The 13,365-nt window shown below is 36.2% G+C and overlaps 1 protein-coding gene across 5 annotated transcripts in view; it reads right to left on the reverse strand.

Annotated features, from left to right (window-relative positions):
- The window catches only part of LOC127416154 (protein 4.1-like), a 199,192-nt gene that overhangs the window by 108,232 nt on the left and 77,595 nt on the right, over positions 1-13,365 (reverse strand). The window lies entirely within an intron of this gene.

Below are 13,365 nucleotides of genomic sequence, written 5' to 3' on the forward strand. Positions count from 1 at the left end.
TATATATATATATATATATATATTATATCAGGCATCAAAATCGCATCCCTTTTATTATTTCCTATTTTGTTCTGATTTTCTCAACCCTGTTATGTACATAATGGAAGTGGTTTGTAAATGATTCTACACAATACTTGTCATAAAATAAACATTTACCTGATGCTTATGTGCTCCTCATACAAATTTAATGATTACAAATATCAAATTTATGACAGTATTCTTATTTTTATGTGATAAAGCTACAAAATCCAACTGTGTGTCTGTGGTCTCATTGTTTTTTGTTAAACATTTATTAAATTCAGATATTTAACTAAAACCCCAACTTCTTTTTAGCTAACCCTTAACATGTCAGGCTGTGCTCAGCAAACAATATATAGATTTTTAATTGTGTTCCCATTTTAATTATCAAATATTATCACTCTGGTCTCAACCCTGTCACAACTCTCCAACCACTAGGCGACTTGCACCCACATATTTTTAACACCGTTACATTCAAATAAATACAGGTGCATCTCAATAAATTAGAATGTCGTGGAAAAGTTCATTTATTTCAGTAATTCAACTCAAATTGTGAAACTTGTGTATTAAATAAATTCAATGCACACAGACTGAAGTAGTTTAAGTCTTTGGTTCTTTTAATTGTGATGATTTTGGCTCACATTTAACAAAAACCCACCAATTCACTATCTCAACAAATTAGAATACATCATAAGACCAATAAAAAAAAACATTTTTGTGAACTGTTGGCCTTCTGGAAAGTATGTTCATTTACTGTTTATGTACTCAATACTTGGTAGGGGCTCCTTTTGCTTTAATTACTGCCTCAATTCGGCGTGGCATGGAGGTGATCAGTTTGTGGCACTGCTGAGGTGGTATGGAAGCCCAGGTTTCTTTGACAGTGGCCTTCAGCTCATCTGCATTTTTTGGTCTCTTGTTTCTCATTTTCCTCTTGACAATACCCCATAGATTCTCTATGGGGTTCAGGTCTGGTGAGTTTGCTGGCCTGTCAAGCACACCAACACCATGGTCATTTAACCAACTTTTGGTGCTTTTGGCAGTGTGGGCAGGTGCCAAATCCTGCTGGAAAATGAAATCAGCATCTTTAAAAAGCTGGTCAGCAGAAGGAAGCATGAAGTGCTCCAAAATTTCTTGGTAAACGGGTGCAGTGACTTTGGTTTTCAAAAAACACAATGGACCAACACCAGCAGATGACATTGCACCCCAAATCATCACAGACTGTGGAAACTTAACACTGGACTTCAAGCAACTTGGGCTATGAGCTTCTCCACCCTTCCTCCAGACTCTAGGACCTTGGTTTCCAAATGAAATACAAAACTTGCTCTCATCTGAAAAGAGGACTTTGGACCACTGGGCAACAGTCCAGTTCTTCTTCTCCTTAGCCCAGGTAAGACGCCTCTGACGTTGTCTGTGGTTCAGGAGTGGCTTAACAAGAGGAATACGACAACTGTAGCCAAATTCCTTGACACGTCTGTGTGTGGTGGCTCTTGATGCCTTGACCCCAGCCTCAGTCCATTCCTTGTGAAGTTCACCCAATTTCTTGAATCGATTTTGCTTGACAATCCTCATAAGGCTGCGGTTCTCTCGGTTGGTTGTGCATCTTTTTCTTCCACACTTTTTCCTTCCACTCAACTTTCTGTTAACATGCTTGGATACAGCACTCTGTGAACAGCCAGCTTCTTTGGCAATGAATGTTTGTGGCTTACCCTCCTTGTGAAGGGTGTCAATGATTGTCTTCTGGACAACTGTCAGATCAGCAGTCTTCCCCATGATTGTGTAGCCTAGTGAACCAAACTGAGAGACCATTTTGAAGGCTCAGGAAACCTTTGCAGGTGTTTTGAGTTGATTAGCTGATTGGCATGTCACCATATTCTAATTTTTTGAGATAGTGAATTGGTGGGTTTTTGTTAAATGTGAGCCAAAATCATCACAATTAAAAGAACCAAAGACTTAAACTACTTCAGTCTGTGTGCATTGAATTTATTTAATACACGAGTTTCACAATTTGAGTTGAATTACTGAAATAAATGAACTTTTCCACGACATTCTAATTTATTGAGATGCACCTGTATATAGAATTTGGAATGTATAATACATTGACTATACCATATTTTTATTCCAATATTCATAAATGAACTGAATAACTCAACCACGTCACAGGTTTACAATGAAGAAATGTGACAGGTTTGAGTGTGACGGAGTCGTGGATTTTTGCTCAAAATGGTCACTGTTCCTCGTGTGGTGTAGGACAGAAGACCACATAGCATGCATGATATTAATAAATTCTATATATATTTATGGTTTAAAATATTATATTGAAAAGTACTGATTTAATATCTTAATTTCATGTTACTGGGTTGAGTTGTTGAGTTTGACCATACAGATCACGCTGCTGAAGACAGCTGAATGATGTCACTTCTGATTAATAACGCCACATATGGGCATAACTAAAATTTTTATGGGCTGAAAATGGTTGGTGTAATGGGGTTAAGTTCAGACTGAGGGATAAACCTTTATAGCCTGGTTTTTATTTAAAAATCCTTTTTGGTAAAATATCTTTCTCAGCAAAGGAACACAAATAAATCTTTACATTAATGACCAAAAATTACAGACAGTTTGCACTTTTTATTAGATTTTTTTCAGGTACAAATTCAGTGAAGTGCCTCAGGGACATGACAATTTGATGACTGGTTTCAGACAGAAAGAAGACATTCTTTTATGATAAAGATTATTTTAATGTAATTATTATTTTAATTCATTATAAGGGACATTTCAACATCTTGTAAAAAGCTTTCAACGTTTCATTTTAGTGAACCACCACTTCATAAGGTCTGGGGGACTGAAATATTGCCGAATCCCAGGAATGACACAGTAACTAATTCTTTTGTTATCAGATTACACCTAAATTGATATAATAAGAGCTTGACATTCTATGAAAACATACTGCACAGTTTCAGAACTCAGAGCTCCCTCCCAAGTCCACAAAGAGCATTTATCGAAACTAAACTGCAAAAACGACTCGTTCTGAACTTCTGCAACTTTGATGTCACACAGATGAATGCATCAACACGACCGTCCATGCTTTTCCAGTGATTTTATGATGTGAGCTTCATTAACATAATTACCGGCCAGGCAGAGAGAGGTGAAGCGTGCATTAGTGTCTGTCAGCAGGAAGTCATTAATCACATGACCATCGGTACTCCCTGCTGAGTTAATGGCTTCAGAAATTGAAACAGCACATCAGACTTGCTTGAAAAAATCATTCTGTTGCTGGAAGTGACCAATGAGCTGCTTCTTTTACTGAAGTAAAGACACGCAAATATAGCCCTTTGGTGAATACTGTATATTAGATATAGGTCGATCTACACGATCACTTCTCTCTTTTGGATAGCAGCAGAACAGACACAGATAAAAACGTGGCTTCACTCTTTGTGTGTGCGGGAGGAAGAGAGAGCGATTTTAATGCAGAAATAATGCAAAGCAACTAATGTCGGATAAAAAAAATAACCAAAACGGGACTTTTACAGTTTTGGTCAGTTTTAAAATGTAACCTTGTGAAAGCAGACTGAACCATGAAGAAAATGCAACATCTACTCTATCAGAAAACATCTACACCGAAAATTACTTGACTAAAAGAACTGCATAATGTCTTATAGATGTTTTTTCATTTTTCTGGATTCCATGTTAAATGTTTTAATTAACTGTTATGATCAAAATGTGTTTAATCAAATACATACTGTACAGCTTTAATCAAATGAAAATAATACTTTTCAACAATATGTATATTATTTTGGTTTAAAAAAAAAATAAAAAAAGATGCAAAACAGAGCTTTACAGTATTAATGAAAACATTAAATGTAAACATGAGGCAAAAGGCTGCCATGGCTGAATCACAACATGCTGATATTCAGTACACTTGCTTTTGTGATACTGCTTACATATAATAATAATAATAATAATAAAGTCATTTAATATTATATTATTGTTATTATGTGCATTATTACGATTACTTTAAATATTACACTTTTATACAGTAGTAATATTTTTCTGTCATAATGTCTTCAATTTCACGCATCCGGTTGAACAGAGCTCTCATCTCAGCAGGACTTTTATTTTGAAAGACATTTGAAGTTCTTCCTGTTTATGAATGGTTTGTTATATCAAGTTTCCCGTGACTCGCAATCTGAAATCTCAGAGCTGCAATGGTGAAAACGGTCATTTGAGAGTTCACAGCCGATTATACACTAAACACACTGATCTGCGGCTCTGCAGATGGATACTATTGGACACACTGCATGAAAATGAAGCATTAGTAGTGTGTGTTGCGTTTGTGTGTGCACCTGCTTGTGTGTGTGTGTGTGTGTGTGTGTGTGAAGACAGGGCAGCACAAAGCCTCTCATTCATTCTGGGGTGTCATTAAATGACATCCTTCTGCTGTTTAATGATCTCTAGAGCTGCAACTAACGATTATTTTGATAAGCTGATTACTCAGCTTGTGCCCCGACTTATAAAAGGTTGTATTAAACGTGCTTACTAACAATAAAGAGGACAAAATCATCTTTTAAAAAGGTTTTAAAAAACCTTTGTTTAATTCAGTAAAGAAATTCACTGTTTTTGTCTTGTTTCCCATTTAAAATTGTCTAAAAATCCTTAAAACAAGATACATTTACTTGAGAAGCAACAGATATTTAGACTTTCTTTAAGAGATTGTATCTTAAATATAAGTGTATTTTTTCACTTGATTATACTTCTGCGAGTGCAGTAAAGACAAAATATACTTCTATTCAAGATCTGTTCTCTAAAAGCAAGTCTAAATATCTCAGGTGAATGCATCTTTATTTTAAAGATTTTTAGATATTTTCAAATATCTGTATTTTTAATATTATATTCAACATTCTCAGATAACAGTTTTTTCTTCTGCAGTATAGCTGCTAAAGTAAATGTATGTTGTTTTAAAGGAGTTTTAGATATTTATATTGGAAAACAAGCCAAAACAAAAACAAATCAAAAACGTGTTTTGTTGCAGTGTATAATGGGGTGAAGACTACCCTCTCTCACCTTTCTGTTCACTTCAATCCATCTTTAACTCTCTCTTATTAATAAAGCTGCGTTTTGCCAATTTTCCTAATTATAAGAAATGCACAGTGACACATATATTATGATAAGTCGCTAGTCATCATGTTATAATCTAGCTGCATTAAGCGTGTGCGCTCGAGGGATGAGCGTCCCCGCGACAGAGTGTGCATCAGCCAGGTGTAGTTTCAATCTCTCCCAACTCTGAGAGGCGCTGACCTCACAGAGAAATGCCAGTTTCAGAGTTTGTAGTAATTTACATGATCTGCTTCCGTATTATTTGAACTTTAATAAAGCTATAACACATTAAATATAACTGCATTAAAGATGTAACGCTGGGGTGTTTCCTTAATAGACCTCCGCCTCCACTTATTCCACAACGAGAGTGCTTCTGTATTTAATTATTTTGTATTTTTGCATTATAATTCCCTCATACTTTGCGATCTACGTCACCTGAAGCTGTGAAAGTTCATCTTGACTGTGATCTGTGTAATTCTTCCTCTCCTCAGTCAAGGCGTGAGCTGCAGTGCTGCTCTCACACGTCATCATTAGAGTTTAAAGTGATCTCATGTTACGTTAAATGAGATCAAACAACTATTCGACAACGAACATTTTTGTTGACAATTTTTTAATGTCGACGTTGTCAATAAAATAAAATTAAAAAAATCACAGGCTACAATGTCTGTTTGGATGAAATGGTTCCTCTGATTAAAAAAAAAAAAAAACACTTGAGCCATTTTTGAGCAAATGCATAATTATCGAGATATATATCGAATATCGTCCATAGGCTGAAAAATATAGGGATATAATTTAAGACATATCGCCCAGCCCTACTGACTGTCTGTGATTTTTGGAGCTTCAAAAGAAAAATCTCCATTCACTTGCATTTTAAGGACCTGCTGAACTGAGATATTTTTCTTCAAATGTGTTCTGCTGAAGAAAGAAAGTCATGCACACCTGGGATATCATGAGGGTGAGTAAATGATGACAGAATTTTAATTTTTGGGTGAACTATTCCTTTAATCTCTCCACAACACCTCACAAATTGACTAGTCAGTTGTTCAATCACTGTGGCACATCCCTAATTACTAAATATCATGATTGATTCATATGAAAATATTGGTCTACTCCATTTACTCCACAAATAATAAAAATATTAAGGTCATTTGTTGCTTGGCGAGTGTTCATTTTGGTCACATTCTAATGATGATTCTAATGGTACAGCACTTTCCAAACCTGACACGACAGCAAAGCGTCGACTCACATCTCTTTATCAGCACACACACACCCCCATCTCGGATTCATCAGGACCTCCTGTAGAAGTGTAATGTTCACTCATGCTGATGAAGTTTGCTTTCTCATCTGTACGTTAATGTAATTGTTAAACATGCCAAAATAAACTTTTAGCAATTATCTGCATTTAAGATTTACAGCCTTTCTCTTCCAGGAAAATGGGCCAAAAATATTGATGACTCATCTTGCACTACACAGATTTTTGTCCAACCAAATGCTCTCTAGAATGATAAAGTCCCGTCCTCTAATACCACCTGCAACAGATCAGCAAGCAGCAAATCGTGTTCATAGGTGTGATTTAAAAAAGAAAAAAAGAAAAGGCACAAGCCCTTTGATATTTCCTGCACAAACTCCCCATTTTAAGAGGAAATGTCAATTTGTCTGTGTTTGTGTGTTCAAAGGCATAAAGATGATCCAAACATGAGCTCAACTTCAACAGCTGGAGGAATGCTGGGAGTTTGTAAGAGTGCGCAGCTGTTACAACACACCACAGAGAGAGCTACAAATCAATCACTGCTTTCATCAACAAGACATGTCTGTACAACAGAATAATATCCCTTACAAAACTTGAGTTCACTGCAGATTTGCCGCAAATTCACCACAGATAATTTTCACATGCAAAAGAGCTTTGCGGCAAACTTGCAGCAAATTGTCCATTGTTGCCAAAGGTTCACCACTACCAGTGAAGAGCTGCGAACTTCTGGCAAACATTTTTTGCGAATCACAAGCTTATTTGAAAATAACGAGCAGCAAATTTGCATCTAGTTTAGTTTTTTTTTTTTTTACCCCCAATTTGGAATGCCCAATTCCCAATGTGCTCTAAGTCCTCATGGTCGTGTAGTGACTCGCCTCAATCCGAGTGGCGGAGGACGAATCTCAGTTGCCTCTGCGTCTGAGACAGTCAATCCGCGCATCTTATCACGTGGCTTGTTGAGTGCGCTACCACGGAGACGTAGCGCATGTGGAGGCTTCACGCTATTCTCCGCGGCATCCACGCACTACACACCACACGCCCCACTGAGAGCGAGAACCACATTACAGCGACCACGAGGAGGTTACCCCATGTGACTCTACCCTCCCTAGCAACCGGGCCAATTTGGTTGCTTAGGAGACCTGACTGGAGTCACTCTGCACGCCCTGGATTCAAACTCGCAACTCCAGGGGTGATAGTCAGCGTCTTTACTCGCTGAGATACCCAGGCCCCCAAGGGGTAGTTTTCTTAAATCTGAAGTGTGTAATTTTTTCAATGTTAAAATAATTTCTCCTATCCCAGCTTAAGATGCATAGTCAACTACAAGTAAGCCATTTGAAGGTTAATTTTCTCAAAAGTTTTAATCACGGTGTCTCTGTGGCGCTATAAAAATTCCTGTTTGTTTTGAGCAACCCATCCAGCCCGAAACAACAACATTGACTCGACCAATGGCAGGAGTTGGGGGGTGGGGCTACCTTGTTTATGTTTGTTTGATCAACCACCAACGCGAGACGTATGGAGCAGAAGTTACACACCATATTTTTTATTTATTAGTATTATTCGATTTATTAGAATATATTATAATGCCTATGTATTTATTGCTGCAACAACTAATCAATAAAAGTTATAATAATCAACAATGAAAATAATCAAAATTTCATTATCGACTAGTTGGATATGTGTAGCGTGCATGGAGAAATTCTGTGTCACTTTAAAGTAGTAAAAAATGTGTCTAAAGCCCCATTCACACCGCCAGCGACTTTGCCGCTGGATGTCACTAGTCTCTGTACTGTGAACTCACTAGTGGGTGTTCCTACTGCTGTCACTTCAACGTTATTGGTGGTTTGCATGTCAGGCCATATCTTTAGAAAATCTGATCACAGATTAGATTTACTGCCAATAAAACTGAGATTTAATTTTAATTTGACAAGGAATCAGTTCTCTTGCCTTTTAAAACAGTCTGCAGGGGAGAGTGTTTTTATATAAACTGCAGCAGTGCTCAATACATCATATTATTATCAAGATGAACGATATATTAATGTATGAATCAAACTTGCTCTGAATGATGACAGTTTCTGACACGGTTTTCCACGCATTATTGATTTATTATATCCATACATATGGTTACAGATTGTGATAAATGTATACATTGTGTATGGTAGATCTTGCTGCAATATCATGATGGAAATGTAGATGTCATAGAAGTGTGAGCATCCCTGCTGTAAATGATGGTGATGGATGCTTTATTTGACTACTGTGTGTACATGTAACATAAAATAACCTCCTCTACCCAGCGCAGTTTACATTTCTGTCCCAGAGAATCTAGTTGATTGCATAGGTATAATATTATTCTGTTGGCCATGTCGTAACTTTAGAAAACATACAACAGAAGCTCTGACATGTTACTTGAGCATGTAACCAACACATGTCCTTTTTTCTCTCTGGACAAGTACATTTTTTACTCAGGAAAGTGAATGACCAATTTACTTGTCTGAAGGACATGCACATCACAATGCTTAATGTCGAGCCCTGCATGTCACCTGTAGAGAATGACATAAACAGGTTGCATTAAAAAGTGAAAAGCACTTCAGATCTCTTCCACCATATATAACAGTGTCATAAACTGCAGTATGTGTTAAACTTTGTGCTGCTGCTGCAACCCCGGCCGTGAAGCCTTCGCTGCCCGAAAAGTCTTCTGCCCCGAAACAAAGCACGTTGTAAGCTTCATTTACCATCTCACATGTGGCTTTGACTTACAACTGAACATTAGTCCACTTCGTATAAAATATATCGTATATCGCCATTCAGCCTAAAAATACTGAGATAAGATTTTTGATCCATATCATCCAGACCTAGTCGCTTGCCATGCCCAGATCTTGTAGCCAACGTTCTCTGTCGCTCGTGTCACCAGAAGTTTCTGTGCTCTCACTGAAAATGAATGACATCATGTCACTTTGTGTCGCTGGCTGCGTGAACGGGGCTTAACACTTAACTGAAGGAATGATAATTATTATAAAATACAGGAAATAAAATGTGGCTTTTTAATCAAATGAATCCAAGAAATAATGAAAGATTAAGCGATTAAAAAAATAATCAAAAATTGTTGTGACGGCCCTTATATATTATATAAAAATATGACCTTTGGAAATATTGCATGTAAAAAAACAATCATGCCAATAGAAAAAGATAGGAAAAAAAAGGAGAGAAAGAGAGAGAGAGACCAGTTGACCCTTAGCCAGGGGAAAACCAATGATGAAAGTATTACATAAAACAAGGAGAAAAACATGTGGGACAGTGTGCAGGAGGAAACAGAATGACATCATGTGGTGTGTCCTCAAACACACGTGTTATGATGTGAGATCTGAATACTTGACACATGAGTTTGACAGGAGTGTGTGATTTGTAACATCAGATGTGTGTGGGGAATAAAACACAATCAGTCCATCATGTTACTGAAAACACAGATGTTTCGAACTCCCATAAAGAATTCAAAATATAAAAACTTGTAAATAGCACAAACTGTGCATGTTAACATTAAACATGTAACAAAACATGCAAATTCAAGACATCATATTTATTGTTGGAATATATGGAATTTGGACATTTTTGAAACTTCAAATGAAATTTTTAAAAGTTAAAATGTGACTAAAAGGATGAAACTAGTGATAAAATAGGGGTGGGCGATATGACCAAAATCTTATATCACAATATGAGTAATTTGATATCACAACAAGGATATATATCACGATATAGACTTTTTTTGGTTAACATAATAAAAAAAACATATTGTAATGCCTATTTTTGGAAAATCTAGTCAGTGAACTGAAAACTACTTCCTCATATAATTTTCTCTTTATTTAGAACTTGACACATTTATAAATAAAATAAACACTCAACCTTATCATAAATCAACCTTATCATAATACTCGATTTCACATTATGCCATATTTCAGTCTTATGTCGTTGACCATAATTATTATTATAAACTTTCCTCAAGAAACTCGAGATCTTTTCAAAGCAAAAGTTACAAAGAAAATATGACTTTTTTTTTTTTAGTAAAAAACACACACAACAAAAATAACACGTCTTGCAGAAAATACATTTAAAATATATTTATAAACACTTCTTGCAAAAAAAAAAAAAAAAAAATATATATATATATATATATATATATAAAAAAACGGAATTAATGCAGAGTACATCTTTTGGCTTTCATAATATTGTTTAGCATGCTTCATTTTAAAGTGTTAAAACAGATTGTATTACCACAAGTGATTATCGTCACACGACAGTTTGTAGATTAAATGTTTCTAATCTGTGTCAGCTTGTGTGAATGCAGATGCCACACCTGTTTTAATAACAAACTCCCCTTCATTTTCTCGACTTTTTGTTTGATCACATCTGAAAAATGTCATCAAATGATGGAGATGTACAGATGTGCGGTGTAGTCAAGCACACCTCGGCGTGTTAAAAGGTGTCTGGATCACAGTGACGCTGTCCCGGCAGAGTGTGTCAGTCAGATCACGGTGGACTTCTGCATCCTCCACTGTAGAGCGCTCAGAACCGGCCCGCAAAATCAGAATTGCAAAGATTCAGCCACTTGTTTCAATTTAACGTCAAGCGTGCCCAATGATAGATACGATTAAATATCGCGATATAAACGATATAGCAAAATCTCTGTCGATTGACACTTTATATCGTCACCACGATATATCGTCATATCCCCCAGCCCTATGACAAAATAACTAGAGGTTGACAGTAGGGATGTAACGGTTTCAAGGTTTCACAATATACCTCAGTTTTAAAACGGACGATTATCATACCGTTGAAATCTTCTCATTGACGGTATTGCATGAAAATACAGATTTTTTCAGAACCTTTCTAAAATCCAAATCGGTTTAATTAAGACAGAATCAGAGACATTTACAGCATCATATAAACTTGCCAAGATCCAGACAATCTTTCAGTTGTGCCTTCCTTATGTTACATTCGACTGTCGCTCAATTTTAAAGGTGACATGCAGGTGTGGCGAGCACATCACGAGCACATCAGAAGTGCAGCACAAGTGAAGCGCATCATGAGCGTATCATACAGACTTGTCCGAGTCTGAACCAAGTCCGCTGTGTATGATTACTTTGGGTATGTTAAAGAACCACGAGGCACAATCAACGTTTATGGTTACCCAGTCTGTAAAGTTTGTCACAAAAAAGGATCGGCTCAGGTGGGAAACACCTCAAACCTTAAGCACAATCTCTGTAGAGATGAATGTAAGTGGAAATACAGTGTACAGGATAATAAATTATAGCCCGTTTCATAAAAAAACCAGATTCAATGTGGTTTTACATCATTTGTAATGACTAGGAAGGCTAAAGTTATGTTTATGCTTTCTGTCACATTCACAAATGCAGCAAACGGTTTTAAGCACTTAGTCTTTACATAAAACTTAGTCTATGACAGGCTCAGACAGACGCTACAAGAGTCCAAAATGAATAAAATCCCAGATGTAGTTGATTGTTCAACCAAAATCCCAATAATAATCAGAACAAAAATAAGATCTGAAACATAACGGGACTTTTAGCTATAAACAAGCCCAGAATACACAGTGGACTCTAATTTTGAAATGACGGAGACTTGGCTCTATATTTAAATTATTCACAAGTAGGGCTGAAATGATTAGTCAACGTTATCAACAACGTCGACATTAAAAAATTGACAAAAATTGTTTGATCTCAATTAACGTAACATGAGATCACTTTAAACTCTAATGATGACGTGTGAGAGCAGCACTGCAGCTCACGCCTTGACTGAGGAGAGGAAGAATTACACAGATCACAGTCAAGATGAACTTTCACAGCTTCAGGTGACGTAGATCGCAAAGTATGAGGGAATTATAATGCAAAAATACAAAATAATTAAATACAGAAGCACTCTCGTTGTGGAATAAGTGGAGGCGGAGGTCTATTAAGGAAACACCCCAGCGTTACATCTTTAATGCAGTTATATTTAATGTGTTATAGCTTTATTAAAGTTCAAATAATACGGAAGCAGATCATGTAAATTACTACAAACTCTGAAACTGGCATTTCTCTGTGAGGTCAGCGCCTCTCAGAGTTGGGAGAGATTGAAACTACACCTGGCTGATGCACACTCTGTCGCGGGGACGCTCATCCCTCGAGCGCACACGCTTAATGCAGCTAGATTATAACATGATGACTAGCGACTTATCATAATATATGTGTCACTGTGCATTTCTTATAATTAGGAAAATTGGCAAAACGCAGCTTTATTAATAAGAGAGAGTTAAAGATGGATTGAAGTGAACAGAAAGGTGAGAGAGGGTAGTCTTCACCCCATTATACACTGCAACAAAACACGTTTTTGATTTGTTTTTGTTTTGGCTTGTTTTCCAATATAAATATCTAAAACTCCTTTAAAACAACATACATTTACTTTAGCAGCTATACTGCAGAAGAAAAAACTGTTATCTGAGAATGTTGAATATAATATTAAAAATACAGATATTTGAAAATATCTAAAAATCTTTAAAATAAAGATGCATTCACCTGAGATATTTAGACTTGCTTTTAGAGAACAGATCTTGAATAGAAGTATATTTTGTCTTTACTGCACTCGCAGAAGTATAATCAAGTGAAAAAATACACTTATATTTAAGATACAATCTCTTAAAGAAAGTCTAAATATCTGTTGCTTCTCAAGTAAATGTATCTTGTTTTAAGGATTTTTAGACAATTTTAAATGGGAAACAAGACAAAAACAGTGAATTTCTTTACTGAATTAAACTTAAAGGTTTTTTAAAACCTTTTTAAAAGATGATTTTGTCCTCTTTATTGTTAGTAAGCACGTTTAATACAACCTTTTAAGTCAGGGTACAAGCTGAGTAATCGGTTAAGAGTGAATGATTAATCTTTGCAATAATCGCAGAATAGTCGAATAATTGTTTTAATAATCGTTAGATTAATTGATTATCAAAATAATCGTTAGTTGCAGCC

The sequence above is a fragment of the Myxocyprinus asiaticus genome, chromosome 25, assembly GCF_019703515.2.
Source record: "Myxocyprinus asiaticus isolate MX2 ecotype Aquarium Trade chromosome 25, UBuf_Myxa_2, whole genome shotgun sequence".
NCBI classification, from domain to species: domain Eukaryota; kingdom Metazoa; phylum Chordata; class Actinopteri; order Cypriniformes; family Catostomidae; genus Myxocyprinus; species Myxocyprinus asiaticus.